Source organism: Myodes glareolus, chromosome 12 (assembly GCF_982192425.1).
Source record: "Myodes glareolus chromosome 12, mMyoGla1.1, whole genome shotgun sequence".
Classification (NCBI taxonomy): Eukaryota; Metazoa; Chordata; class Mammalia; order Rodentia; family Cricetidae; genus Myodes; species Myodes glareolus.
In genome coordinates this window covers 26,800,860-26,828,806 of record NC_142037.1, presented here as the reverse complement: position 1 = coordinate 26,828,806, position 27,947 = coordinate 26,800,860, and the positions used below count along the sequence as shown (strand labels likewise).

Here is a 27,947-nt window from a genome sequence, read left to right as displayed (position 1 = left end):
CTCTCCAAAACCTACAGTCCTGTAGAAATACTTCCCAATGAGAATTACGTATATGACACAGGACACAGAGGTTAGAAGAACAATTAGAAAGTGCATCAAAGAATTCAAGGAGTTTAAAGAAAACACAAAGAAACAGCTCAATGAAATTAATGAGAAGAGCATAAGGAAAATAAACACCCCAAAAAACACAAACAAATGGTTGATGAAAAATGACAACAACAATCTAAGACTTGAGGAAGGAATTCAATCAGGAGATAGAAACATTGAAGAGGACTCAAGCCGAAATGAAGATTTAATTGAAAAGCCCAATAATGCAACTAGACACCTCAAGGGAAAGCATTTTAAGGAGAATGAATCAAGCAGAAGGTAGAATATCATGACTCAAAGAAAAAGCAAAGAATCTAGACCAAATAATCAAGGTATATGAAAAAATCCAAAACACACAGGAAAGAAATACATGGGGAATGTGGAAAAGCATGAAAAAGCCCAAACCTTCTGACCATAGACATAGAAAAAGGAACAGAAGCCCCAAGTCAATGACACAGTCCTTTCAACAAGATCACAGAAGAAAATTTCTCAAAGCTAAAGACATACCCGTACAGTTAGAAGCACAGAAAATACTAAAAATACAAGACCAAAAAAGAAAATCCACATGGGATGTCAGAATTAAAACACCAAGTAAACAGAACAAGGAAAGTGTATTGAGAGTTGAAAGAGGATAAAAACAAAACAAGACCCAAGTCACATACAAAGGAAATCCTGTGAGAATAACAGCTGATCTCTCCATGGAAACTCTGAAGGTCAGAGGAGCCTGCAGCAATGTGTTACAGCCCTAACGGACTATGACAGCCAGGCTAGACCAATATACCCAGCAAAACCTATCTAGCATGATTGGAGGAGAAAGAAAAGCTTTCCTTGACATACATAGCCATAAAGTACTATTGTTCAGTAAATTAACTTAAAGAAAATTCTGGAAGCAATATTTGGGGCTGAAGAGAAGGAAGAATAGAGCAGAGAGACTGCAGAAAGAAGGGCAGACCCATAGTTATTAAAACACAAATGCCATTAAGAACAGAAACGATATGACCCAAAATCAACAACATGGTGACCATGTAACACCCATTTCAGAAAGGATAAAGAGGGACTTCATTTTAATCAAGAGGACAGTTAACTAAGAATACATTATAATCCTAAACATATACTCACCAAACTGTAGAATGCCTAATGTCACAAAAAATGTACCACTGAATTTAAAGATAACAATTATTGCCAATTCATTAATAGTAGCTGATTCAAATACCCCAGTTTTTTCAATAGGTATATCATCTGGACAAAAAAAAAATTAACTGAGAAACATCAGAATTAATTGACATCATCCATCAAATGGACTTAACAGATATCTACACAATATTCCACCAAACATCAAAGAATACATATTCTACTCAACAGCACATGAAAGTTTTTCTGAAACATACCAAATCTTTGGACACAAACAAATCTAAACAAATCAGACAAATTGAGATCAGTCCCTATAGCCTCTCTGACCACAATACAATAAAACTTAAAATAAGTAGCAAAAAAGATTATTTGATACACAAATTCATAAAGATTAAACACTTCATTACTTAATGATGAACGGGGCAAAGAAGACATTGAGAAAGAAATAAAAATGTAATTATATGAAAATGTAAAAGAAAAAAAACCCACAACGCAACAAACCTCTGAAGCACAATCTGTCCTGCAAGGGAAATTTATATCTCTAAATGCCTACACTAAAAAAAAAATCAGAACGATGACAGGAGTGGCTGTGTAGCTGGGTGGGCGGCCACTGCGTTCTCGCGGGAGGAGGAGGGCAGTGCAGGGGACCAACTCTCTGAAGTGGAGTCCCAGTTCTATTACCACGCAATGCAGAGAATTCTTCCAGGAAATTAGAACTCTTTCTCCATGCATGGCTGCATCAAGGAGGCTGTGCGGGAAGGCTCTCCAGCGAACTGGGAAAGAAAAGAGCCCCGGTTCCAAGGTCTTGGCACAATTACACGTGCAATTGTGTCCTCCAAGGTTTTCAAGCTTCAGGTCCTCTGGTGTCAGACTCCACCAGCGAAGAACAAATGGTCGCACAGATGCCAACTGTTCACTATGAACTCCTCTGTCGTCACAACTATGATTTTGGTGCAGAGCGGCTAAAAATTCCCGAAGGAACATTTGACCCTTCAAATGTAAAGGTGTTATCTGGGAACACAATGCTGGGAGTCAGTCCTGTCTTCACTACAAGTGTGGGATTGTGTGACATTGACATCAGGCCAGGTCTCAGGGCAGTGTGATTGTATCAGGAGGGAACACGCCAATACAGAGTTTCTCTGACAGGCTAAAGAGAGGGCGTTCTCAGAAAGCTTCCCCAAGCATGCGGTTGATACTGATGGCAAACAGCAGGTGAAGCGGAGGTTCAGTTCCTGTATCCGTGGCTCCGGTCTGGCATCTCTGGGTATCTTCCAACAGGAGCATGAAGATGGGGAAGCAGGGGAAGCAGTGTGTAGAAAGGGAGCAAACGCCCGTTAGGGCTCCCACTCTCATCCCCCCTCACATCTGCAGCTTTAGTCTGCTCAGGAAAAGACAACCGTCTTTTACAGAATGTTTATGTTTCAATTTCCACTTAAAGTTTTTTTTTAAGGCTTTAGCTGGTTCTATAAGTTAAAACGAGTCTGTGTTTTCCTTGAAATGCACTTACTCTTATTACAGGTCTTTTATGATTTTTATCTGAATGTCTGTTTTCTCTAAATATTTTGCTTTCAATAAGTGCTCTCTAGTTCTTGTGCGTTGGTGGATTACTTATTATCAACCAATAAAAGTTACTGTCCATGCTTGTGTGCCTTGAGCCTGCCTGTTCCTCAGTTAATCTGTAGAACCCATCTTTATGGAAGATGTCACTTGTATTTTAACAGGGTTCCGATGTGGTCATGTCTTAAGAATTGTGTGCACACAGGATTGGATTACAAACTGTACTATACTAATATGCCTAAAATAAACGGCCCAGCATCAGACTCTTGGAGTTTGAACCAATACCACCCACTGAGTTGTGCTGAACCAAATTTACTTTTTACTTCCCCTGGAGCATTATTCCGCCGGCTGAAGTAGTAACAGAGAACCCTGCACCAAGTAACCTAAAGAAAGGGAATATCCAAATTAACAGAATTGGAAATGAATGGGGAAATATTATATTGGACACCAAAGAATTTCAGTATATTCTAAGAAAATATTTTAAAATCTGTTTTCCATTGAGCTTGAAAATCTAAAAGAAGTGTATGAATTTCTAGATTTAGGCAAATCACCAAAATTAAACCAAAAAGAAGTCAGCAACCTGAACAACCCTATAACAAATGAGAGATTGAAGTAGTATCAGACAGCCTTTCAGCTAAAACAAGTCTGGATCCAGATGGAGCCACAGCAGGGTTTTGCCATGCATTCAAAGAAGATCTACAGCCAGTCCTCTTAAAGTGTTCCAAAAATCAGAAACAGGAGCACTCTCAACCTCCTTCAATGCAGATAGTATCACTCTAGAACTCAAACCAGGTAAAGACACAGCATCAACAGGAAAGAAAACTACAGCCAACATTCCTGATAAGGATATATTCACAATACTTTCCAGCAGAATACATACAAGCAGCGAAAGATTATAGGAAAAAGGAGCAATCGACCAAGTGAGGAGGGAGCCACAGAATGGGAAGGAATCTGATAGGTGTACAGCTGACAGAATATTAATATCCATAATATTTAAATAACTGAAAAAAACAGACAAAAGCAAATCACTCATTCAAAAATGAGTCTGGGACCTGAATAGAGAGTTCTCAAAAGAAATATTGGCCAAGAAATATCTCAAAAAAATGTCCATCATCCCTGGCAATTAGAGAAATGCAAATCAGAAAAACTTGAAGATTTCATCTTACTCAAGACAAAATATTAAAAAAGATGGACAAAAGGACCAATAACAAAGCTGGAGAGGATGGGAGGCAACACTCATTCACCATTGAAGGGACTGTAAACTGGTGCAGCCACAGTAGATATCAGTGGAGAATTCTATAAAAGCTAAAAATAAATCTTCGATATGACCCAGCTATATCACTCCTTGGTATGTGTGCAAAGGACCAAACACCCTACTCCATAGATACTTATTCAGTCATGTTCATTGTTGCTCTTAACGCAATAGCCAGGACACAGACACAACCTAAATGTCCTTCAACCTGTGAATGGAGAATGAAAATGTGGTACATGTACACCATGGAATACTATTATTCAGCTGTAAAGAAAAATGAAATTATGAACTTTGAGGTAAAATGGTGGAACTTGAAAAGATTATATTGGACAAGGTAATTCAGGCCCAGAAATACAAACATTGCGTGTTCTCCCTCACTGAGGTCCCTAACTCCAAATCATCAGATGTGAGCATATAACCTGTAGTTAACTAGGGAAACAAGGAGAGATAAATGAGACCATTGTCAGGATAGGAGGGTTTTAAAGTGATAAAGAGGGAAATAGGAGAGTATGAGTGAGCACATCAAGGAAATGGGAAAGGGGGGATCTTAGGGAAGTAGGGGAGGAAGGTAAATATGGCAGAAGGTAGGAGAGAGTAAAGGGGAATAGCAGGGTACAAGTGAATGATCTGATGGGGAGATGGGAAGGAAATGCTCTTTAGGGAAAGAGGCAAATATGGAAGAAGGGAGAAGCGTAAACTAACAATAAGGATTCTGAAAATTCCATAAGGCATCATGATATTTTTTTTTGATTTCTGAGACAAGGTTTTTCTGTAGCTTTTGGTGCCTGTCATGGAACTAGCTCTTGTAGACCAGGCTGGCCTCGAACTCAGAGAAATCAGCCTGCCTCTGCCTCCCAAGTGCTGGGAGTAAAGGCGTGCCCCACCGCCACCCAGCAAGGCATCATGGTATTAACTATTCTCTTAAAAACAAGCTTATAATATGCATAATTCTGTTTATAATATACATATATTGTTTTGATGAACTTTTTTTTTTGGTTTTTTGAGACAGGGTTTCACTGTGTAGCTTTGGAGCCTGTCCTGGAACTAGCTCTTGTAGATCAAGTTGGCCTCCAACTAACAGAGATCCGCCTGTCTCTACCTCCGAGTGCTGGGATAAAAGGCGTGTGCCACCACCACCAGGCTAGGTTTGATGAACTTTTGTCATCTGTACTGACAATGCCCTCTCCAAGAGTCAAAGCTCACATAGCAAAAACCCAACACCAGACATGAGAATCCCTCTTTTGTTGGTCAAGGCTGTCCAAGAGATTCCTAAGACATACAGTCTATTGCTGTTGCCCTAGGTTGCCCTCTAGAACTGAATGGTAAGTCCTTTTGCTGAAGACACCATACCCTTCAGAAACATGGCCCAGAGACCTGCTGAGCTGGAAATTGTCTTTAATTCCTCCTCCCTGATGAGTATCTTTCATGGTACTAAAAGGCACCATGCAAGCTTCCAAAACAGGGAGGCAACCAACAGTCCTACCCAGCTATGATGCCTATGAACCATGTTAACTACTAGCATGGCACAATAACCTCGGGTGCATTAGTGGCATGTATATCTTACTGGTAACCAACAGCTCCCTCAATGGACTTGAGATCCTCTCAATAAGAGGGAGTCATGCCTGGTCCTGGAAACACAGTGAACTACTAAGTGCTAGTGAAGTCGTGTATGTTGGAGAAGAATCTATATCCACTACTTCATTAAACCAGCATAATTTTAAACAACAACCTCAGTATTTGTCCTTATACCTACAGATAAGTGCAGTCTTATACCATCACCAAGTAAACTTTGCAACACACAGAGACCACTACAGAATACTATAATCAATCAAAATACGGAGTTGTGGAGCCCAGTCCCCATGAATACATCTACAAAAACACTTCTGCACCTAGGGCTCAGAGAACATTGTGAAAAGGGGGATGGAAAGATTGTAAGAGCAATAGGAGCAGAGAGTTTGATGTGAGACTGGGTCACCTAGTAAGGTCAGAATTTACACCCATAAATTCTCACCAATATGACTGCCCAAGTGTGAGCTAAACAAGGATGACACACATGGACCTGCCAAAGTGGACAGGAAAAAAACCCCAAGGTCTCTACCCTATGCAAAGAACTACAGACAACTGAGGAATTGCTGGAAGCAGGAGAAATAGAGTCTCCCAGGGGAAGAGACACCAATTGCTTATCTAATATCAAATGATCAATTCTGAAATCATACACACAAGCAGCATTATACAAATTGAGCAGGTTATATTTAGGAATATATATGTATATCCATACACTATATGCATGCAATAACAATGAAAAAAGAGGGCACAAATTTAAAAGAGAGGTATATGGGAAGGTTTGAAAGAAGGAAGAAAAAGGGAAAAATACAATTACATAATAATCTCAAAAATAAATAAAGTACAAAAGAAAATCCTGGTCTATAAACACTGTAGAGTGGTGGTTCTCAATCTGTGCATTAAGACAATTAGAAAACACATATCTCCAATGGCTTTAGAAACTGAGAGACCATTCCTCTATAAAATTACAGTTATAGCCCGGTGGTGGAGGCACATACTTGGTGCTGGCACATCCCAGCTCTTGAGAGGCAGAGGCAGGCAGATCTCTGTGGATTTGAGGCCAACCTGGTCTACAGAGTAAGATAGTTCCAGGACAGCCAGGACTGATACACAGAGAAACCCTGTCTCAAAAAGCAAACAAATAAAAAAAATACAGTTATGAAGTAGCAATGAAAATAATTTTATGGTTAGGGGTCACCATAACTACATGAGGAACTATATTAAAGGGTCACATGATGCCTGATTTATAAAAACTCAGCCTGATTTATAAAAACTCAGAGACTGAAATTGGGGTTCAATCTGAAGATCCAAAAAGCAAAACAGCCAGTCACTGGCTCTTACCCTGACCTCAGTCTGAAATAGCGACCCCTGCCTCCAGGAATCTCAGATTGAGACTGTATGTGAGAACTGTCTCCTCCTGTCTTATATTCCTCTCTAGGGCTGGAATTAAAGGCAATCACCACCCAGTTTCTATGGCAAACTAGTGTGGCTACTGAAATAATGTGTGTTACCACTTCCTGGTCTCTAAGACTAACCAGTGAGGCTGTTTTACTCTTAGATCCTCAGGCAAGCTTTATCTACTAGGATACAATTTAATATAAATTGTATATAAATCATATAAATACAATATATATTACAATATACAATTTATATTACAAATTACAAATCAAATAAAATACAAAATAAAATGGCACTATGTAACATGAGTGGCCAGCTTGTTGGGGTTTCTGTCCTGCTTGGTACCCCACAGCCGACAAGTCCCAAAGAAAATCACACACAGGATTCTATAAGATTATAAACTGATTGGCCCTTAGCTCTGACTACTTATTAACTCTTATAACACATATTGCCCCATTATTCTTATCTACGTAAGCTACATGGCTCAGTACCTTTTCTAGCTGGGCATTTCACATGTTGCTTCTTCGGTGGTCTGGGCAGGAATGGAGGAATGCGCTTCCTCCTTTCTAGCTTTCTCCTGTTCTCATTGCCCCGCCTCTACTTCCTGTCTGGTTGACCCGCCTATACTTCCTGCCTGGCCAATCAGCATTTTATTAAAATACATGATTGACAGAATACAGAAAATTCTCCCACACCAGCACTACAGCACTGCAGTTATAGCATTAGGGAGTTTGAGAAACACTGTCTAGGATAATCTTGCTTAAGAATGTTCATGGTCAGTTTGATAATGCTTGGGCACCCCACGTGATGGACTAAATCCACTTAAAAACCTGAGAGGGCTTGAAAAGGAGAGAGAGAGAGAATTTAACACAGCTTTTTTGCTGTTTGCTGGTGGCACGCTTCAGAGAGAATTTCCTGACTCTGCAGCTATACCAAAAAAAAAAAAATCCGCGCCCTTTTAAAATGCAGCTTCCTGGGCTGTGCCGCCAGTGTGATCTCTGGCTATAAAGCATTTCAATGACATTTGTGGGACCCGGGTGTTTCTGTGCTCACTAGGGTTGGGAGGAAACTGGCTGAGATCATGCCTGTGACTCAGTGCTCCCTACCAGGGCAGGCGGTGGGATCTGGTTTACTAGGTGTGCACAAGCAGGAGAGCACGCCGGATTTCTGCCGCCATACACAGAGATGTTTCCAGGCTGCACAGTGCTCTGCCTGACAGATTTAGCCATAACTCAGATAAAAAGAGTTTATGTGCTGCACGCTCACTCTCAGAGTTAAAGCAATTCCATATTCTGTCAATTATATTTTAAATAAATGCTGATTGGCTGATAACCAGGCAGGAAGTATAGGTGGAAAAACCAGACAGGAAGTAGAGGTGGGGCAATGAGAACAGGAGTATTCTGGGAAGAAGGAAGCTTTTCCTGCACTCCTGTCCAGACACTGAAGAAGCAGGATGTAACCTGCCCCACTGAAAAGGTACTGAGCCATGTGGCTAACATATATAATAATGGATTAATATAAGTTATAAGAGCTAATACAAAGCCTGAGCTAATGGGCCAACCAGTTTATAACTTATGTAGACCTCTGTGTGATTTTCCTTGGGACCTAAATGACTGCAGAAACCAGGCAGGACAGAAACCCCAACAAGCAGGCCCTCATGTTACAATGTTCCTTAGGTTGAGAGAGTGGAGATCACCTAAAAATTTATCTGTCACCCAATGGGAAGGATGTGCGACACTTCTGTTCAAATGAAAAAAAAACAACAACAACAACGTGTGGCTTAATGAGCTGTGCTGGATGGGTTCTTATAGAGTTAGGGTCCAGTTCTAAGTTGTTCTGTGTATTAATTCATCTTAATGTGCATAGAACCTCGCTAAGCAACATCATCATTATTGTTCATCATCATGAACATCATTCTTGTTGTCTTATTTAGGAGTGTCTGTTGCTGTGATAAAACATCATGACCAAAAGCAACTTGGAAAGTGTTTATTTCCTTTCGGAACTCTGTCTCAGGTCACACCCCATCACTGAAGGAAGTCAGGGCAGAAGCTTAAGGTGGGAATCTGGAGGCAGGAACTGAGTCAGAACCCTTCAAGGAAGGCTACTTACTGACTTGCTTTCCATAGTTTGCTCAGCTTTTTTTTTCTCAAGACTGTGAGCCTAGGAATAGAACTTCCCATGGTGGTATAAGTCCTCCTGTATCAATCAGTATTACTATTAGTGACCCATTGTTGAGGAATTGAAGTCAAACTTGAGGTTATACTGTTTAAGGATGCCTTTACGGACATTCTGGGGAGATTATTTCTGGATAACTCAAGAGTTCAAAGCGGGAACAGAGAAACAGTGAAAAACATTCAAAACAGTTCTCATCATTATCATCTGGTGTGCTCAGGATACAGAAGGTCTCATGACCAAATGGGGATGCTCACATAATGCCCTTAAGTTCACTAAGCCGCATTGTTTGGCATGAACTATCTGCCCATAGCATCCCTTGACTGGGGAGGTACTTCTCCCAGGACAGTAAACAAAGTCCTATGGGAACAGGGTTCACACATCAGGACGGAGTAGGAATGTCTATTACATGCAGGCTACCAATCAAGAAAAGGCCCCACAGACCTGCCTACAGTATTTCCTCAACTGAGATTTTCTGTTCTTAGATGGCTCTCTGGTGTGTTGGGTTGATAAAAACTAATCAACACAATTGTCATCGCATTTGGCAGAGAAACACAGGGTCATTTATTTGTAGCCACTAAAGGAGAGTGCTGGAGTTTGAACACGGGAATTCATATGCTCAATAACACTATTATACTCATTTTCGAGAATTACCTTTGAGTCGTCCTCTTGAGGAATGCCATCTACAGATTTTTGCTGCAGAGACCGTTAGATCATATCACATACAGGTCTGTCCCTTCCTGGTCTCTGCCAGGCCCAAGACTGTGTTCAAGTAGACAAGAATGAGAGGTCTGAGGTGTGTCCAGACAGAACACAGTAGCACCCTGGAGAAGATAAGCATGTTGTCATGTAAAATTCTTAACAGTTGTACATCAGCAATGTATATGGAAAACAAACATGTAGATTTTTGTTTAAGTGTGGGTTTCTGAGTGTAAGGACATCATCAGAAGACTTAAGACTTACTTAGACTACCAGTGTCATGTGGGTTGTGGTAAGAGTTCTGAAGTCCTGAAGTGTCCTCATGGCAGACACTCCATCAGTTTCTCTTTAAAGCAAAGTTTCAAACCATGTGCAATATTGTTATTATTCTGCTATTTCAATAAACCTTGGTCTTTCACAGAAAATGCCCTTGAGGTCTAAATTTATGAATTTGAATGCGCTGACTTCAGCGTGTTCTAAGCACACAAGAAAGAGATAAGAAATAATAATGGATTCTGAGGAGCAGTGCAAAGTCAGCAGTCAGAAAGACGGGTGAGGACAGCAAGTTAGTTTCCTAGTGGAGAAAGTAGAAGTCACTTGTTGGTTCAGACCAGATACAGTGTGCCAGTTAATGTCCCATTGGCAGCTCACCTTTGAAGACAGCCGTGAGTTTCTGTCACCTCACTGGAAAAGCGTGCATTGAGATGATGAAGACCAACCCTGAATGAAACAAATAACCTCAGCCAGCACGAAGCCCAGGCACAGATGGAGAGTAGGTAAGATGTGTGGTCCAACATTTAAAATGATGGTGACAATGGGAAGTGGGGGTGTTGAACAGGTTGGGGCTGGGAGTCTTAATGGTCAAGCAGGGAGTGAGGTGTCATGGAGAAGTAGTTTGTGACTAAGAATCCAAGGGCTGTGTAAAAGTGAGGGGGAAACTATTAGTGGTCTATAGAAGAATCCTTGGGGTTCTAAAGCCAGCAAGAGAGCCAGTTTGTTCACCCTTAATGCCAGGAGGAAGCATGGGTGTAGTGGTGTGGGCTGAGTGAGACAAAGCCCTTCAATGACTTGATCAGTTTGTGTTCCTCCCAACTCCATGTGTTGAAGGAGTCTTGAATACCCATGTAACTTTGGAATTGGATACTTTGAAGAGATTATAAAGCTTAAACAAAGTCACAAAGGATAGGGCCTAATGTGGTTTAACTGTGCCCCCAAAGTTCATGTGTTGAGAAGTAGGAACCTTCAATAGGTGATGGGTGCGTATGAGTGGACTTAAGATGTTTTGTGGGAAGAGTTCACTATCGTGGACATGACATTGGGTAAAAGGTGCATTTCCACACAGCTCACCCTGTCTTAGTCCCACCCGCAGGGAGCTGACTCAGCAAGAAAACCCTTGTAGAATTCAGATCCCTCAACATAGATGGTGATGTCCTTTGTGTCAAATGATGATGTATTTGCAAAGAACCTAAACACAGCCTTTCCCACACTTTAGTACAGCTCTGGGTGACTTATGATGCCTAGTACAATGTAAACGCTAGCAATAAAAGGACCAATATTACTTTTCAAGTATTAAAATGAAGTTCAAGTTGACCTTGTCTTGTTATGGCCAGATTCCAGAGTCTCCCAGAAACCAACAAGGAGACCTAGTCCCATATGTAAAAGCAAAGAGCCTCTATTTAAGTTCGAACTTGGAATCTCCATGTGTTCAACACATTGGCAGGATCAGAAAGCCCCAAGCTCAGTTGAGGTGGGGGTTTTATCATAGCACAGGTTGGGTGAGGGATTTCTACGATTCAGATCCTTGACTGACTGACATTCGTCTAGGGTTGCCTTGGCTCAATGGGGATGGGTGTGTAATGGGCTAAGAGACCTTAGGTCATCCTTTCTGCAACGGTTTAATTTGATTTGCTATAAAACTGGATGAGCTCTCAATAGAAAGAATAAAAAGAGCAAGATTAAATAAAACTTCTAAGTTTTCACCATAAAAATTGTTTAAGATGCAGAAAGTTGAAAATGTTCATCAACTACAGATTGGCACTTATTTATTTATTTATTATGGTTTTTTTTGAGACAGGATTTCTCTGTGTAGCCCTGGCTGCCCTGGAATTTTCTCTGTAGACCAGGCTGGTCTGGAACTCATAGAGATCTGCCTGCCCCTGCCCCTGCCCCTGAGTGCTAGAATTAAAGCTACGCACCACCAACTGCCCGGCTCCTTTTTATTTTTTTAAGATAGGGTCTCAATTTGTACTTCAGAGTTTTTGGAATTCAAAGCAATCCCCTGTCTCGGCAGCAGGGTTTCAGGACAGCACCACAAAACCCAACCTTAGTGAGACTTTGCATAAATAGGAATTCCGAGTACTTCTTGCTTGTAAGGGAAACATAAATATTCAGAGTACTAGAAAGGCTCCTTTGTCTTGAATAAAAAGCACCACATATTTGGCCGAAAAGCTTGGCACCAGCTGGCTGTAGTCTGACTGTTAATCCACTAGCAAGGGGGAGTTAGAAAACTTCCTTCCATTTCCTGAGTCTGCAAATAGAGATTATTTCAGGGGATGTAACAAGCACTATAGTTGATAACTAGAGATGCCTGTAATTAGATAGAGCCCTGTAGGTAATGGCTACAGATGGCTGTGGTTAGACAGGACACTGTAGGTGATGTCTACAGATGGCTGTGGTTAGACAGAACACTGTAGGTGATGTCTACAGAGGGTTGTAAGATGGAACAGTGTAGTTAATGGCTACAGAGGATTGTGATTAGACGGCACCATAGGTGGTGGCTACAGATGACTGAGGTTAGGACACTCTAGGTCAGAGCTACAGAGGGCTACATGTAGGTAGGTGATGGTTACGGCATTAGGAAGGCTGAGTATCACTACTTTATATTCTATTCCTCATGCTTTGAGAGAAAAAGAATCACTTCTTTATGTTGTGAGGACATCATGGAAAATGTCCATCTCATCATATTTGAGAGTTTTATTGTATCTACCAGCGTGTCAGCATTAATGTGTTTGCCAATAAGTTGAACATGGCCCCAGACGAAGCTGAAAGATGAACAGTTGTAACAGTTTGATTAGAGATTCAAGACCAGATGCTGAGATTGATTCTACACTAGCTCACGTGGTAATGGGTTAACAGTCACTCTCACCCTAAAAAGTGGCTGGGAAGATCAAACGTCTTTCTTTTAGAAGCCAGTGTTGGTCATAAATATTGAAAAGAAAAATACTGAAAAGAAATTTAACCAGATGATTATGTCACAGACTCTTAACTGGGCAAACCAATATTAAAGAACTCTAAAGAAAAGTGGCGGGGGGGGGGGAATAAATGGAAGATGTAATGACCGTTATATGAAGGGTGACATATATTTTAGAAGCAATTAATATGTTTGGTATACATTTTGGAGAATTAGAATAAAATTGGATGTGATTCTTTTTAAATTAAGAGTCATGAAACCTGCTTTAAAGAAATGGAAAAGAAGTATAACAAAAAGTTTGAAGAAATGAGTAAATCCGTAAATGATACCCTGGGAAACCAAGAAAAAACAATCAAACAGGTAATGGAAACAGTTCAAGAAATGAAAACTGAAAAGGAGGCAATGAAGAAAACACAAACTGAGGGCCAGCTGGATATGGAAAATCTAGGTAAACGAACAGAGACTACAGAATCAAGCATAACTAATAGAATACAAGAGATAGAAGAAAGAATCTCAGATTCTGAAGATGGCATAGAGAAAATAAACGCTCTGATCAAAGAAAACAGCAAATACAACAAATTCTCATCACAAAACATTCAAGAAATCTGGGACATAATAAAAAGACCAAACCTAAGAATAATAGGAGTAGAAGAAGAAGAATTGCAGATCAAAGGCCCAGAAAATATATCAACAAAATTATAGAAGAAAACTTTCCCAAACGAAAGCTCTAGAAAAAAAAGAAGCAGACTCACCCAGGAGGAGTATAAGACTGGAAATAATCAAACTGAGGACTGAAATCAACAAAACAGAAACACAAAAAACAATCCAAAGAATCAATGAAACAAAAAGCTGGTTCCTGGAGAAAATCAACAAGATTGACAAACCCCTCTCCAAACTAATCAAAAGGCAGAGAGGGAATACGCAAATTAATAAGATCAGAAATGAAAAGGGGGACATAACCACAGACACAGAGGAAATTCAGAGAATCATTAGATCTTACTCAAAAGCCTGTATGACACAAAATTGGAAAATGTAAAATAAATGGACATATATTTAGATAAGTACCATATACCAAAGTTGAACCAAGATCAGGTGAACACTTTAAATAGACCTGTTAGACACGAAGAATTAGACGGTGTTATCAAAAACCTCCCTATCAAAAAAAGCCCAGGGCCAGATGGTTTCAATGCAGAATTCTATCACAACTTCCAAGAAGAGCTAATACCTATACTCCTTAAAGTATTTCACAATATAGAAACAGAAGAGTCATTGTCAAATTCTTTTTATGAAGCTACAGTTACCCTGATACCAAAACCACACAAAGACACAACCAAGAAGGAGAATTACAGGCCAATCTCACTCATGAATATCGATGCAAAAATTCTCAATAAAATACTTGCAAACCGAATCCAAGAACACATTAGAAAAATTATCCATTATGATCAAGTAGGCTTCATCCCAGAGATGCAGGGCTGGTTCAACATACGAAAATCTTTCAATGTAATCCATCATATAAATAAACTGAAAGAAAAAAAACATATGATTATTTCATTAGATGCTGAAAAAACATTTGACAAAATTCAACACCCCTTTATGATAAAGGTGTTGGAGAGATTTGGGATACAAGGTTCATTCCTAAATATAATAAAAGCTATTAACAGCAAGCCGACAGTTAACATCAAATTAAATGGGGAGAAAATCAAAGCCATTCCTCTAAAATCAGGAACACGACAAGGCTGTCCACTCTCTCCATGCCTCTTTAATATAGTACTTGAAGTTCTAGCAATAGCAATAAGACAACATAAGGGGATCAAGGAGATTCAAATTGGAAAGGAAGAATTTAAACTTTCATTATTTGCAGATGATATGATAGTGTACATAAACGTCCCCAAAAACTCTACCAGAGAATTCCTAAAGCTGATAAACACCTTTAGTACTGTGGCAGGATACAAGATCAACTCCAAAAAATCAGTTGCCCTCCTATAGACAAAGGATAAAGAAGCAGAGAGGGAAATCAGAGAAGCATCACCTTTCACGATGGCCACAAATAGCATAAAATATCTTGGGGTAACTATAACCTAGAAAGTGAAAGACCTATTTGACAAGAACTTTAAGTCTTTGAAGAAAGAAATTGAAGAGGATACCAGAAAATGGAAGGATCTCCCTTGCTCTTGGATCGGGAGGATCAACATGGTAAAAATGGCAATTCTACCCAAAGCAATCTATAGATTCAATGTAATCCCCATCAAAATACCATCAAAATTCTTCACAGACCTTCGGGGAACAATAATCAAGTTTATATGGCAAAAAAAAACCCCACCCAGGATAGCCAAAACAATCTTATACAATAAAGGAACTTCTGGAGGCATTACCATCCCTGACTTCAAACTCTATTACAGAGCTACATATTGAAAACAGCTTGGTATTGGCATAAAAACAGAGAAGTCGACCTATGGAATCGAATAGAAGACCCAGATATTAACCCACAAACTTATGAACACCTGATTTTCAACAAGGGTTCTAAAAGTATAAAATGGAAGAAATAAAGAATCTTTAACAAATGGTGCTGGCATAACTGGATGTCAACCTGTAGAAGAATGAAAATAGATCCATATCTATCACCATGCACAAAACTCAAGTCCAAATGGATTAAAGACCTCAATATTAATCTGACCACATTGAACCTGATAGAAGAGAAAGTGGGAAGTAGTCTACAAGACATGGGCACAGGAGACCACTTCCTAGGTAGAAGCCTATTAGCACAGGCAATAAGAGCAACAATGAATAAATGGGACCTACTGAAACTGAGAAGTTTCTGTAAAGCAAAGGACACTGTCATTAAGACAAAAAGGCACCCTACTGATTGGAAGAAGATCTTCAACAACCCCTCATCAGACAAAGATCTGATCTCCAAAACATACAAAGAACTCAAGAAACTAGACATTAAAACTCTAATTAACCCAATTAAAACATAGGGTACTGAACTGAACAGAGAATTCTCAACAGAACTTCAAATGGCCAAAAGACACTTGAGGTCATGCTCAACCTCCTTAGCAATCAGGGAAATGCAAATCAAAACAACTTTGAGATACCATCTTACACCTGTCAGAATAGCTAAAATCAAAAACACCAATGATAGCCTATGCTGGAGAGGATGTGGAGAGAGGGGAACACTCATCCACTGTTGGTGGGAATGCAAACTTGTGCAACCACTTTGGAAATCAGTGTGGCAGTTTCTCGGGAAACTGGGAGTCAACCTACCTCAGGACCCAGCAATTCCATTCTTGGGAATAAACCCAAGAGATACCCTATCATACTACAAAAGCATTTGTTCAACTATGTTCAAGGCAGCACTATCTGTAATAGCCAGAACCTGGAAACAACCTAGGTGCCCCTCAATAGAAAAATGGTTAAAGAAGGTGTGGAACATATACATATTGGAGTTTTACTCAGTGGTAAAAAACAATGACATCTTGAATTTTGCATGCAAATGGATGGAAATAGAAAACGCTTTACTGAGTGAGATAACCCAGACCCCAAAAGAGGAATATGGTATGTACTCACTCATAAGTGGATTCCAGCCATAATTAAAGGACATTGAACCTGTAATTCGTGATCCTAGAGAAGCTAAATAAGAAGGTGAACCCAAAGAAAATCATATAGTTATCCTCCTGGATATTGGAAGTAGACAAGATACCAGGTAAAAGTTGGGTGCACGGGGGTGCGGTGGGTGTAAGAGGAGATTGGAGGGAGAAGGGGAGGATTTGGGAGAGCTTGGGGGAAAGGGATGGTTAGGATGGAAGAAGAATGCATATGGGAGCAGAGAAGTAGATACCTTAATTAAGGGAGCCATTTTAGGGTGGGCAAGAGACTTGACTCTAGAGGGGTTCCAAGGTGTCCAAGGACATGTCCCCAGCTTGTTCCTTGGGCAGCAGATGAGAGGGTGCCTGAACTGGCCTTGTCTTATATCCACACTGATGAATATCTTGCATATCACCACAGAACCTTTTCATCTGGCAATGGATGGAGCTAGAGACAGAGACCCACGTTGGAGCACTGGACTTAGTTCCCAAGGTCCAAATGATGAGCAGGAGGAGAGAGAACATGAGCAAGGAAATCAGGACCGTGAGGGGTGCGTCCACCCACTGAGACGGTGGGACTGATCTAATGGGAGCTCACCAAGGCTAGCTGGACTGGGAGTGATGGAGCATGTGATCAAACTGGACCCTCTGAATGTGGCTGTCAATGAGTGCTGACTGAGAAGCCAAGGACAATAGCACTGGGTTTTGATTCTACTGCATGGACTGGTTTTGTGGTAGCCTGGTTTGTTTGGAATCTCACCTTCCTAGACCTGTTTGGATGGGGGAGAACCTTGGACTTCCCACAGGGTAGGGAACCCTGCCCTCTCTTAGGACTGGAGAGGGAGGGGGATGGGCAGTGGGGGGAGAGGTAGGAAAATGGGAGGTGGGGAGGAGGTAGAAATTTTTAATAAATAAAAAATAAATAAATGGAAAAAAATCAATAAAATTTGATTAACTTTAAATTTCTAATTAACCCAATTAAAAAATCGAGTACTGAACTGAACAGAGAATTCTCTACAGAAGTTCAAATGGCCAAGAGACACTTAAGGTCATGTTCAACTTCCTTATCTATCAGAAAATGCAAATCAAAACAATTTTGAGATACCATCTTACACCCGTCAGAATGTCTAAAATCAAAAACACTAATGATAGCCTATGCTGGAGAGGATGTGGAGTTAGGAGGACACTCATCCATTGTTGGTGGGAATGTATACTTGTGCAACCACTTTGGAAATCAGTGTGACGGCTTCTCAGGGAGTTCGGAATCATCCTACCTCAGGATCCAGCAATACCACTCTTGGGAATATACCCAAGAGATACCCAATCATACTACAAAAGCACTTGTTCAACTATGTTCATAGCAGCATTATTTGTAATAGCCAGAACCTGGAAACAATGCCCCTCAATGGAAGAATGGATAAAGAAAGAATATATATATATATATATATGAAAATATGTATATATTAAGTATACGTATTAGAGTACTACTCAGCAGTAAAAAAAAAACAATGACATCTTGAATTTTGCATGCTAATGGGTGGAAATAGAAAACACTATTCTGAGTAAGATAACCAAGACCCAAAAAGATCAATATGGTATGTACTCACTCATTTGTGGACTCTAGCCATAAACCAAGGTCATTAAACCTCTAGTTCACAAGCCCAGAGAAGCCAAATAACAAGGTGAACCCAACGAAAAACATATATAGATTCCCCTGGAAATTGGAAGCAAACAAGATTGCAGGGCAAAAGATTTAAGCATAGTGGTGGGGGAAGGGATAGGGTTGAGGTTGGGGGAAGGGGAGAGGGGGAGAGGGAAAGGAGAAGGGAAGGACTGGCAAGAGCTTGGGGGAGTGGGAGGGAGGAGATGGAGGAAGGGTGGATATAGGAGCAGGGAAGAAGATACCTACATTAAGGGATCCATTTTAGGGTTGGCAAGAGACTTGGCTCTAGAGGAGATCCTAGGTGTCCACGGGGATGTCCCCAGCTAGGTCCTTGGACGGCAGAAGAGAGGGTTACCTGAACTGGCCTTGCCCTACTATCACACTGATGATTATTTCGAATATCACCATAGAATCTTCGTCCTGCCACGGAGGGAGGTACAGACAGAGACCTTCATCAGAGCAACGGACTGAGCTCCCAAGGTCCAGTTGAAAGGCAGGAGGGAGAAGACAAGCAAGGAAGTCAGGACTGCGAGGGGTTGACCCACCAACTGAGGCAGTGTACCTGATCTAATGGGAGCTCACCAAATCCAGCTGGACCGGGTCTGAATGAGCATGTGATCAAACCCGACTCTATGAATGAGGCTGACAGTGGGGGCTGACTGAGAAGCCATTGATAATGGCACTGGGACTTGTTTCTACTGCATGCACACTTTCCTGGGCCTGGATGGAGGGGGGAGGGTCTTGGACTTCCCACAGGGCAGGGTTCCCTGCCCTCTCTTAAGACTGGATGGGGAGGGAGGAGGATGAGTGGGGGAGTGGGAGGGAAATAGGAAGAGGGGAGGAAGTGGAAATTTTTGAATGGAAAAATAAAAAAAGAAATCAAAATATCATTTGCAGTATTTTTCAAAGAAAACTTTAACAGATGCCAAAGAGATGCATCTGAAATTAACATGAAATGACATGACCATTGTGTTTCAATATGAATGAAAGGATACTTAAGCTAGATCCACTTCGGGAATTAAAACAGAATCATCATCACATCATAACTCCAGTCTACGAAATGCAGGGGAATTGAATGCACTCAAAACTTTAGAAGGCACGTGTTTAATGCAGTCTGTAAATCCCCAAGAAATGAAAGTGTACAAAATGACACCGATTTATCTCAGGTCATCTCAGCTCATGGGAACGCCTCTACAGACAATGCACTTTCAAAAGCTGGAGCACTTCTCCAGACCTGGAAAACGGAATGGTTTAAAAACATGAATGAGCGACTTCTGGAAATAAATGGGGGTGATAAGGGAGTGACGGTAGTAAGCAAAAAAAAAAGATACATCACTTTGGCAATGAACTCTCAAAATAGCTTCATTACGGAGTAGAAAAGCAAAGACCGAACACTAAAATCCAATTTTCATTGGGAATTCCTGAATTCACAGTAGAGTCTAGAAACTTAATGTGACCCAATCTTTCAGAGGCAAGATGGGGTGGGAATGGGGGTAGACAGTTTCTCAACTAGAAGAAAACAGGGTTTTCTACATTGTCTCGTACATCCCTCGAGTTGGGTATGCACTAGGGCCCCAGCTGAGGATCTGAATGCAGTTTTCTGAGCATTGGCCACACCACATCCCCAGAGAAAGCGTGGGAAAATGCCCTAAGACTGCCAGGGCATGCAGTGCTTACCTGACTGATCCACTGTACCAGAGTGCTCTTTCCTGCGATGTCCCCGCCGAGAACCTGTCCTTCAGAGGAAAGTCCCAGCAGGAGTCACTGAGGCAGGAGACCGCGGATCCACGGAGGCTGGGATAGGTGGCCACGCCAAACCCTGGCTACGGATGCTCTCGCCTTACCCGGGTCTAGGATCTCGCGCATGGCCGAGGGCAACCGAGGCTGAGAGGCCGACGCGCGCAACCGCTCCTCATGCTCAGACTTCCCTCAACTAAGTTGAGCCCTCACCGGTCGGCTCCAAGGGCTCACCCGCGGCCAAGTCCGAGCACCTCCGCGCCTAGGTGGCGAAGGAGGATAGGCAGCAGCTCCTTGGCGGCGGCTGGGGAGAAGAGGGGACTCTATCACTGGTGGAGCTCAGAAGCTTAACAGGGGCCTACTTCACCCCCTGCAGCAACCTCGCCCACCCACGCATGCGCAGCCCGTGGACCTTGAGTAGACAGCTTCGCCCCCCCCCCCCCAGCCAGCAAACTCCCCTTCTGGGGGCGGGGCTTCTGAGGAGCTGTTGACAGTTGATCTCTTCTGGGGAAAGAGAGTCAGTTTAAGAATTGGAACCCTTTTGGTCAACCATGTCTCAGTGGAGGCCCAACTCCAGTCCCTATACTGGCAACACAAATTGAACCCACTGAATTATAATATATATTTTAAAAAAAGAAAGTTGAGAAGGATGGCGTTGGTGAATATGTCCAGAATATGCATGTTATATGCATATATGAAAGTTTCAAAGAATTAAATAAACACTTCCCCCTCTCAGTGCTGGGACTACAGGATTGAACCTGTGCAAATCTTCTGTTTGCTGCCACAGTCTACATGAGTTCATATATACATCAGTCCTCTCGTGCCCGGAAGTCACTGTTTCCTTGGAGTCATGCATCACCTCTGGCTCTTAGAGGTTTTCTGCCTCCTCTCCTCATACCTCCCTGAGCCTTGTGGGGAGGGGTTCAATCAAAACATCCCATTTAGGACAGAATGCTCCAATGTCTGTCACTTTCTACACATTGTGCACTTGGGGGTTTCCCATCTACTAGAAGAAGCTTCTCTGGTGTGGATTAGGCAAGGCGCTGATCTATGGGTATAGCCAGCAGCCATCAAGAGATGTTTTATTGCTATGTTCCTTTATCAGAGTAATAGTAGTAGGCATCCCAAAGACCGTGATCTATCAGTTTGGGGTTCTAAGCCACCTTGTCAGTGTAGGTCTGAGCTTTATCTCATGGAATCACAAAGTGGCTGGTTGCTCCCATAACATTTGTGCCTCTATTAAACTAGAATGTCTTACTGTTGTAAGTCACAGGTTTGTAGTTTGGTAATATTGCCGATTACCTTGATCTTTTGGCATCAAGCAGAATAGCTTCTACTACCATGAGGGCTACTCAATAAAGGCAAAATTTCTAATTAGGCACTAACTCAGCTATTTCATATTTAATGATAGAAGTGAATGTTATTTTCAGCAATAGAGCCTTACTATCAGTTTATGGAAAGTAATCACTGGCATTGGAAATAACCTAATACATTTGGGGGTTTCCATGGGGTCTCCTTGGTCAAAAGCTCAGTAAGGTATCACCCATTCCTGGCACTGGAGGTTTTACTTGGTGGCATAAAATGTCTAGTTGTCTCCACTGTTATTTGGTAACTCCATTTAGATCCCTTTTAAACATATGTGTGTTTTAGGAATCTTCTACAGTAGTCGGTTTCCACATTGGTTTCTCAGACGTCCTTTAGAATCAGTTGTCCTCCCCACAGCCCTCCTTTACCCTCTTCACTCATCTCCTCCCATTTTGCTGTGATCCAGCTGCCCTCACTCCCCCTGACCGGCAGGGGAACTTCCTTGTGGTCTGTAATTGACAAGGATGTTTGTGTTCTTTCTGGCTGGTGGGACTCCACAGAAGGGGTAGAGGTATAAAAGGTTGCTGGGCAAAGTAAAGGTTGCTGTTCTTCCACCTGAAAAGAAGCCTCTGTGTCTCAATCCAGGCACCCCCAGCCAGTCTTGGCTATTCAGGCTGCACTGGCTGCAGCACCATTTTAATTCTCCTAGTATCCTTGTCTCTCCACAACAACATATTCTATCATTTATTCCTTCGGGGAGTCTCTCCTTCCCCCACTCCCTTACTGGGTATCCAACTTCTGTGGTAATTTGGAAAATAACACATATATAGAAAGCTTAAAAGCTAACATCTACATATGAGAGGAGGCATACAGTATCTTTTAGGATCTATGTTACCTCGGTTGAGATGATGCTTTCTAACTCTATTCATTTACCTGAGAATTTTATGATTTTTAATAGCTGAATAATATTCCATTGTCTAAATGTATCACTTTTTCATTATCCATTCATCAGTTGGTGGACATCTAGGCTGTTACCAGTTTCTAGCTATGATGAATAGAGCAGCAGTGAACATAACTCAGCAAGTATTTTCATATTTGGGATATATACACAAGAATGGCTTAGCTAGGTCTTGAAGTAGATTGGTTTCTAGCTTCCTTGGAAACTAGAGTGCCTAGAGAAGGTTTATTCCCACCAGCAATAAAGAAGTGTCACCCTTCTCTACATCATTGACAGCCCTTGCTTTATTTTATTGATATTGGCCATTCTGGCTGGTATAAGATGAAATCTCAAAGTACTTTTAATTTGCATTTCCCTGGTGGCTAAAGATGTTGAACATGTCTTTAAAGGCTTCTCAGCCATTTTTGTTTCGTTTTCTTGAGGGTTCTGTGCTTAGTTCTCTATCCCAAGATTGAGTTGAGTTTTTTGTTTTCTTGATGTTCAGATTTTAATGTATATATTTTAGATATTAATCATCCATCAGATGACTAATTGATAGAGAGATTTCCCCCACTCTATAGGCTGCTGCTTTGCCCAAATGATAATGTCCTTTACCATATAGAAGTTTCTCAGCTTCATGAGGTTCCATTTATTAATCATTGGTCTTAACGCCTCTGCTATCAGTGTTCTGTTCAGAAAGTCTTCCTCTGTGCCAATGAGTTCAAGACTATTTCTCCACTTTCTCTTCTGTCAGATTTAGGATATCAGATCTTGTATTTATGTCCTTGATCTATGCAGTCATCCAGTTGTACTGGCACCATTTGTTGAAGATGCTGTCTTTTCTCCAGTGTATACTATATATTCAACACAATCGCCATCAAAATTCTAATACGAAATTGAAATAAAAATCTCCAACTTTGTATGAAAACACACAAAAAAATTCAGAATATATACATTATTGATTTGTTCTTTTTATTAATAATTGCTATTGGTAGAGTAGCCATTTTGCAACATTAATCCTACTGATCAACGAGCATGGGAGATTATTGCATCTTCTGATTTCCTCTTTAATTTTGCCCTTAATTGCTAGTTTTTATTATACAAGTCTTTCACTTTCTTGGTTAGAGTTATCCCAAATTTTCTGTCTTTGTCTTAGATGATTTTGAAAAGGCTTTGTAATTCTTCAATCTTATTTTCTTCAGGTTTCAAGAACCATCTCTGTTTATTGTTGATTTTTTTTGTAATTATTTTTGTTGTTTCTAGTTCAGTGATTTAAGCCCTCAGTTTACTTCTTTCCATCTATTCTTTTGGGGTCTTTCAAATATGGAAATAAAGCAGGATGAAAGACTGATAATTTTATTGGATACAAAAGCCAACCACTTCGCCATGCACATCACAGACACCAAGCCTGGAGAATTTTCTACTTCTATGTTGCAAGGGCACACTGCTCCCCAGGCACCTACAGCCTCTCCTCAAACCTGTCACAGGGCCTGGAGCCCCATTAACATCCTGAATCACATGTTCCGGTACAACACATGTCAGTTGTTGGTTGGTTAGTGCCAACTATAGTGTAGACATTAAAAACGCAAAATAATAAAGTCAGCTTCAAGTCACTCAATACAATTTAGGATGATTTATTCTTGTAGTGAGGGGCTGCGGGCAGGCCTGCTTTTCATCCTGCCCAGCTCCCACACGGCTGGCTAGCTTAGCCCCAGAAATAATAACACATAAGTTGTATTCATTTAAATACTGCCTGGCCCATTATCTCTAGAGAGTTAGTTACTGGCTAACTCTCACATCTTGATTAACCCATTTCTAATAATCTGTATAGCACCACGAGGTGTTGGCTTACCGGGAAAGATTCAGCATGTCTGACCTGGTAGCTGGCTCCATGGCGTCTGGCTCATAGCCCTCTTCCCAGCATTCTGTTCTGTTTTCTCCGCCTACCTAATTTTCTGTCCTATCAAGGGGCCAAGGCAGTCTCTTTATTGACCAGTGAAAATAACACAATAGACAGATAACCCTCCTCCATCATATTCTGTTTTTAGAAATTGAAATACAATTTTGTCATCCCCTTTCTGTGGTTTCAGCACATGGTGATTGTCACAGAGAACCAGAATACACTGTGCTGCAGAGAAAAACAGATTGTAACACATTCACCCACAGATGGGACATCTACATTACAGACTTTCCTCCCAAGGACAGAGGTGACCGAGGAAGGAGGGGTGAAAAGAATGTCAGAGACATATATGGGGATGACTACAAGGAGATAGTGTTTTCTGGACACACCAGGGCAGCTGCACACATGAACTCACAGAGGTTGAGCGCACAGATAAGACTTGCAAGGATCAGGGCAGACAGAGTTCCAGCAAGAAGGCCTGGTTACTGTCACAGAGGGGCTGTCTGTGAAGCTGAACTGTACCTATCAGAGTACTGATTCAGCCCTTTTCCTTTTCTGGTATGTGCAATATGTCAAAGCCCCTCAGCTACTGCTGAGGAGCTCCACAGACAACAAGAGGAAAGAGCACCAAGTTTTCCACGCCACTCTCCAGAAGAGCAACAGCGCCTTCCCCAGGCAGAGGTCCTCAGTGCAGCTGTGGGACTCAGCTCTGTACTTCTGTGCTCTGAGTGACACAGGGAGGGAGACTGCAGGGGAAGCTGCACACAACCCAAGGGTGCAGGAGGGCTGACGGGAGTGGCCCTGTGAGGGAGAGCTGTGTGCCTTCCCTAAGTGGGGTTTACTCAGCCTCCTAAAATGCAGCAACAAATTTCAGATCAAAGCCCTAGAAAACTTGGAATTTGTGGATACTCTGACAGGACAGGATGGAAGTCATTGCCAGAGACAACCCAGGCTTTGAACAGAACAACAATGCTGTTCTCTCCCTAAGTGGAGGACCTCTCACAGAAAACATCTCCAGGAAAATTCTGACAGGATTTATCTCTACCAAGATATCTTACAAAATTTAGTGATTGATATTCCCCAGCAATCTTCTGTTATGTCTCTGAAAATTTATGTCCACGTGACAAATATAGACTCCAGTCTTTAAACATCTGTTTCATTCTCAGTCCAGAAGATATTTAGTTTCTTCCTTTCTTTGGTCCATGTTACAAATGGCTCAACCTAACTTCTGGCCTCAGTTATTTTTCTATTGCTGTAAAGAGACATCATGACCAAGATGACTTATAAAAGAGATCATTTAAGTGGGTTGCTTTTCTTTCTATGTATGTGAAAAAGTCTTTACATTTTATTCATGGGTCACATGAATTAATGTTGTAAAAATGGCTATTCTACCAAAAGCAGTGTGTAGATATGATGCAATCACAATAAGAAGTCCTGGTAATCTGGTTTCCCTTTCCTACTCCAACAGTATTAGTTCTTAAGGTCTTTCATTGAGCTATTTGATCAATTTTAACTAATATTCTTTAGGGTAGCAAAGACATAACTTATTCTACTACTTATTTTTCCCAGCACCATTTACTGAATGCTGCAGCCAGCGCAGCCTGGATAGCCGAGACAGGCGGGGGGGTTGGGATTGAGACACAGAGGCTTCTTTTCAGGTGGAAGAACAGCGACCTTTAGTTTGCTCAGCAACTTTTTACACCTCTACCCCTTCTGTGGAGCCCCACCGGCCAGAAAGAACACAAACATCCTTGTCAATTACAAACCACAAGGACGTTCCGCTGCCGGTCAGGGGGAGTGAGGGCAGCTGGATCACAACAACTGAAGGTGTCTTTCACCATTGCATTGCTGTAGTTATATTGCTTTATGCGTCCTCAAGAGTAATTCCATTGGTCTGTGTGTCTCTTTCATTAATGTAAAATGTTGTTTTGCTCCCATGATGCTGTCCTATAAATAGATATTAGAAATTGTGATATCTCCTACCTTACTATTTCTACTTAGGTTTGACTATTCTGAGTATTTTGCAATTTCATATATTTTTAATGCTTTTATATCCTTGTAAATTATATAAAGTACTGGGATTTTAATATTGACATTATTAAATCTTTAGATTGTTTTCAGTAGAATATCCATTACACAAAATTAAAAGCAAACAAAATTCTTGTCAAGGAAGCTGTTGTGTGGCCCAGTAATCACACAGTATACCATTTAGTCCACACATGTGGTCTGATAAGACTTCTATGCCCCTGGTTTCTCTACACTATAGATAATGGACGTTCATTTACACCCTTCTTGAATATCCTGTTCATGTCTTGTGTCATTGATATCCTCAGCTTTAGATCTGCAGATCTGGGTCCTTCACATGCTCCAACAGTTCTTAGATGAAGAGGATGATAAGGTGGGATAACTCATAGCCCTGGTCTGTGCTTAGGTGGTAGCAGATTGGCTAGCTCACCACCTTTTCTCATCTCACCACCCAGGCCAGCTCTCCAGCACTGCCCCAGCTAGTTCTTCCAATGCAGCAGGCAGAGTGGAGAAAAGTCAATTCTCCTCGTCCCATGCCCTCACATCTCACTTATCTTCACTCAGACCACAAGGGGAGAGCTCTAATGTTTTGTCCTGGGGAGGTACTGGAATTACAACCCCAATTTCTGCCATGGGTGAGATCTCTTTTCCCATGGTCCAGAGGCCAACTCTCCCACAGCTACAGGTGCATATGCTCAGGTCAGGCAGACATCTTTCCCTCACCTTTGCTGACACAAGGTGGACAAAGTAGGGTGGACTCAGTTCTTCTGCTCTCACCCCCTCGGGGCCAGCTCACCTTCACCACCACTCTACAATACTCTATTGTGCTACTCAGTTCAGGTGTAGGACCCACTCTCCCGAGTGCCACAGTTGGTGAGGGGCAGCTCCCGGTAACTCTTTGTTAACTTCTCCTCTTTCAGTGGTAACAGGAGACATTGATATCAACACGGCCAAGGCTGTGGCAGCACACTGGATCCAGACATAGCTTTTGGCAGCAGTCTAGGTCTGGATGTCACCAGGGCCCTGGTTGACAGTGCAGGTCAATCAGATTGGTATGGACCCAGGAGCACCATGTCCCCAGGATGTGGTCCTATTCCAGAAATCTGCCCTGATTTGATGACAACAGGAGCATGAGACATTAACGCAGACTCTGACTGAAGCAGAGACATGGACCCAGACGGATGTGAGATTCCCCTCTGTATGTTGTGAATATGTTTTATTACCATTGACTAATAAAGAATCTGCTTTGGCCTATGGCAGGGCAGAATAAAGCCAAGTTGGAAATCCAAACAGAGATATAGAGAGAGAGTAGGCAGAGTCAAGGAGAAACCATATAGCTGCTGAAGTGGACCGAACATTGGTAAGCCACAGACTCATGGCAATATACAGATCAATAGAAAAGAGCTAAGAGAAATGTGCCTGAGCTATTGGCTGAACAATGTTGCAATCAATATAGTTTCTGTGTGATTGTTCGGGTCTGGACAGCCAGGAATGAAAGAGCGGCCACCGTTTATACCAGCCAAGGCCCTCAGTATCAGTTTCTGCCCAGATGTCACTCTGGGCCTGAATATCAGCACAACACTCTAAGACACACATGCCCCCAATGTGAGCACATCCCTTTAACACCAACATGGTCACAGGTGGTGGCCCAGTCTTCAGGTGATTGCAAGGACCTCGCTGGTAAGAGGAATCACCGATACCAAAACAGACCCCCACATCTGTGTCAGGGCCATGGACTGGATACGGCCCT

At 41.7% G+C, this 27,947-nt stretch overlaps 1 protein-coding gene and 1 pseudogene across 5 annotated transcripts in view; one reads left to right on the top strand and one right to left on the bottom strand.

The window, feature by feature from the left end:
* LOC148120235 (importin subunit alpha-4-like) overlaps positions 1-20,422 on the bottom strand; it is a 53,173-nt gene extending 32,751 nt beyond the window's left edge. Inside the window, exons 1-3 of one of the 5 annotated variants that reach the window (XR_015739459.1) lie at positions 19,971-20,422; positions 18,540-18,713; positions 9,815-9,984 (exon numbers count right to left, since the gene is read on the bottom strand). The gene's annotated coding sequence lies outside the window, so the exon portion shown is untranslated. The remainder of the gene's footprint in view (positions 1-9,814; positions 9,985-18,539; positions 18,714-19,970) is intronic. The other 4 variants (XR_015739457.1, XR_015739456.1, XM_087912169.1 and 1 more) reach the window with 4 other exon arrangements.
* On the top strand, positions 53-27,182 carry LOC148120234 (actin-like protein 6A pseudogene; annotated as a pseudogene).
* Positions 27,183-27,947: the final 765 nt, after the last annotated feature.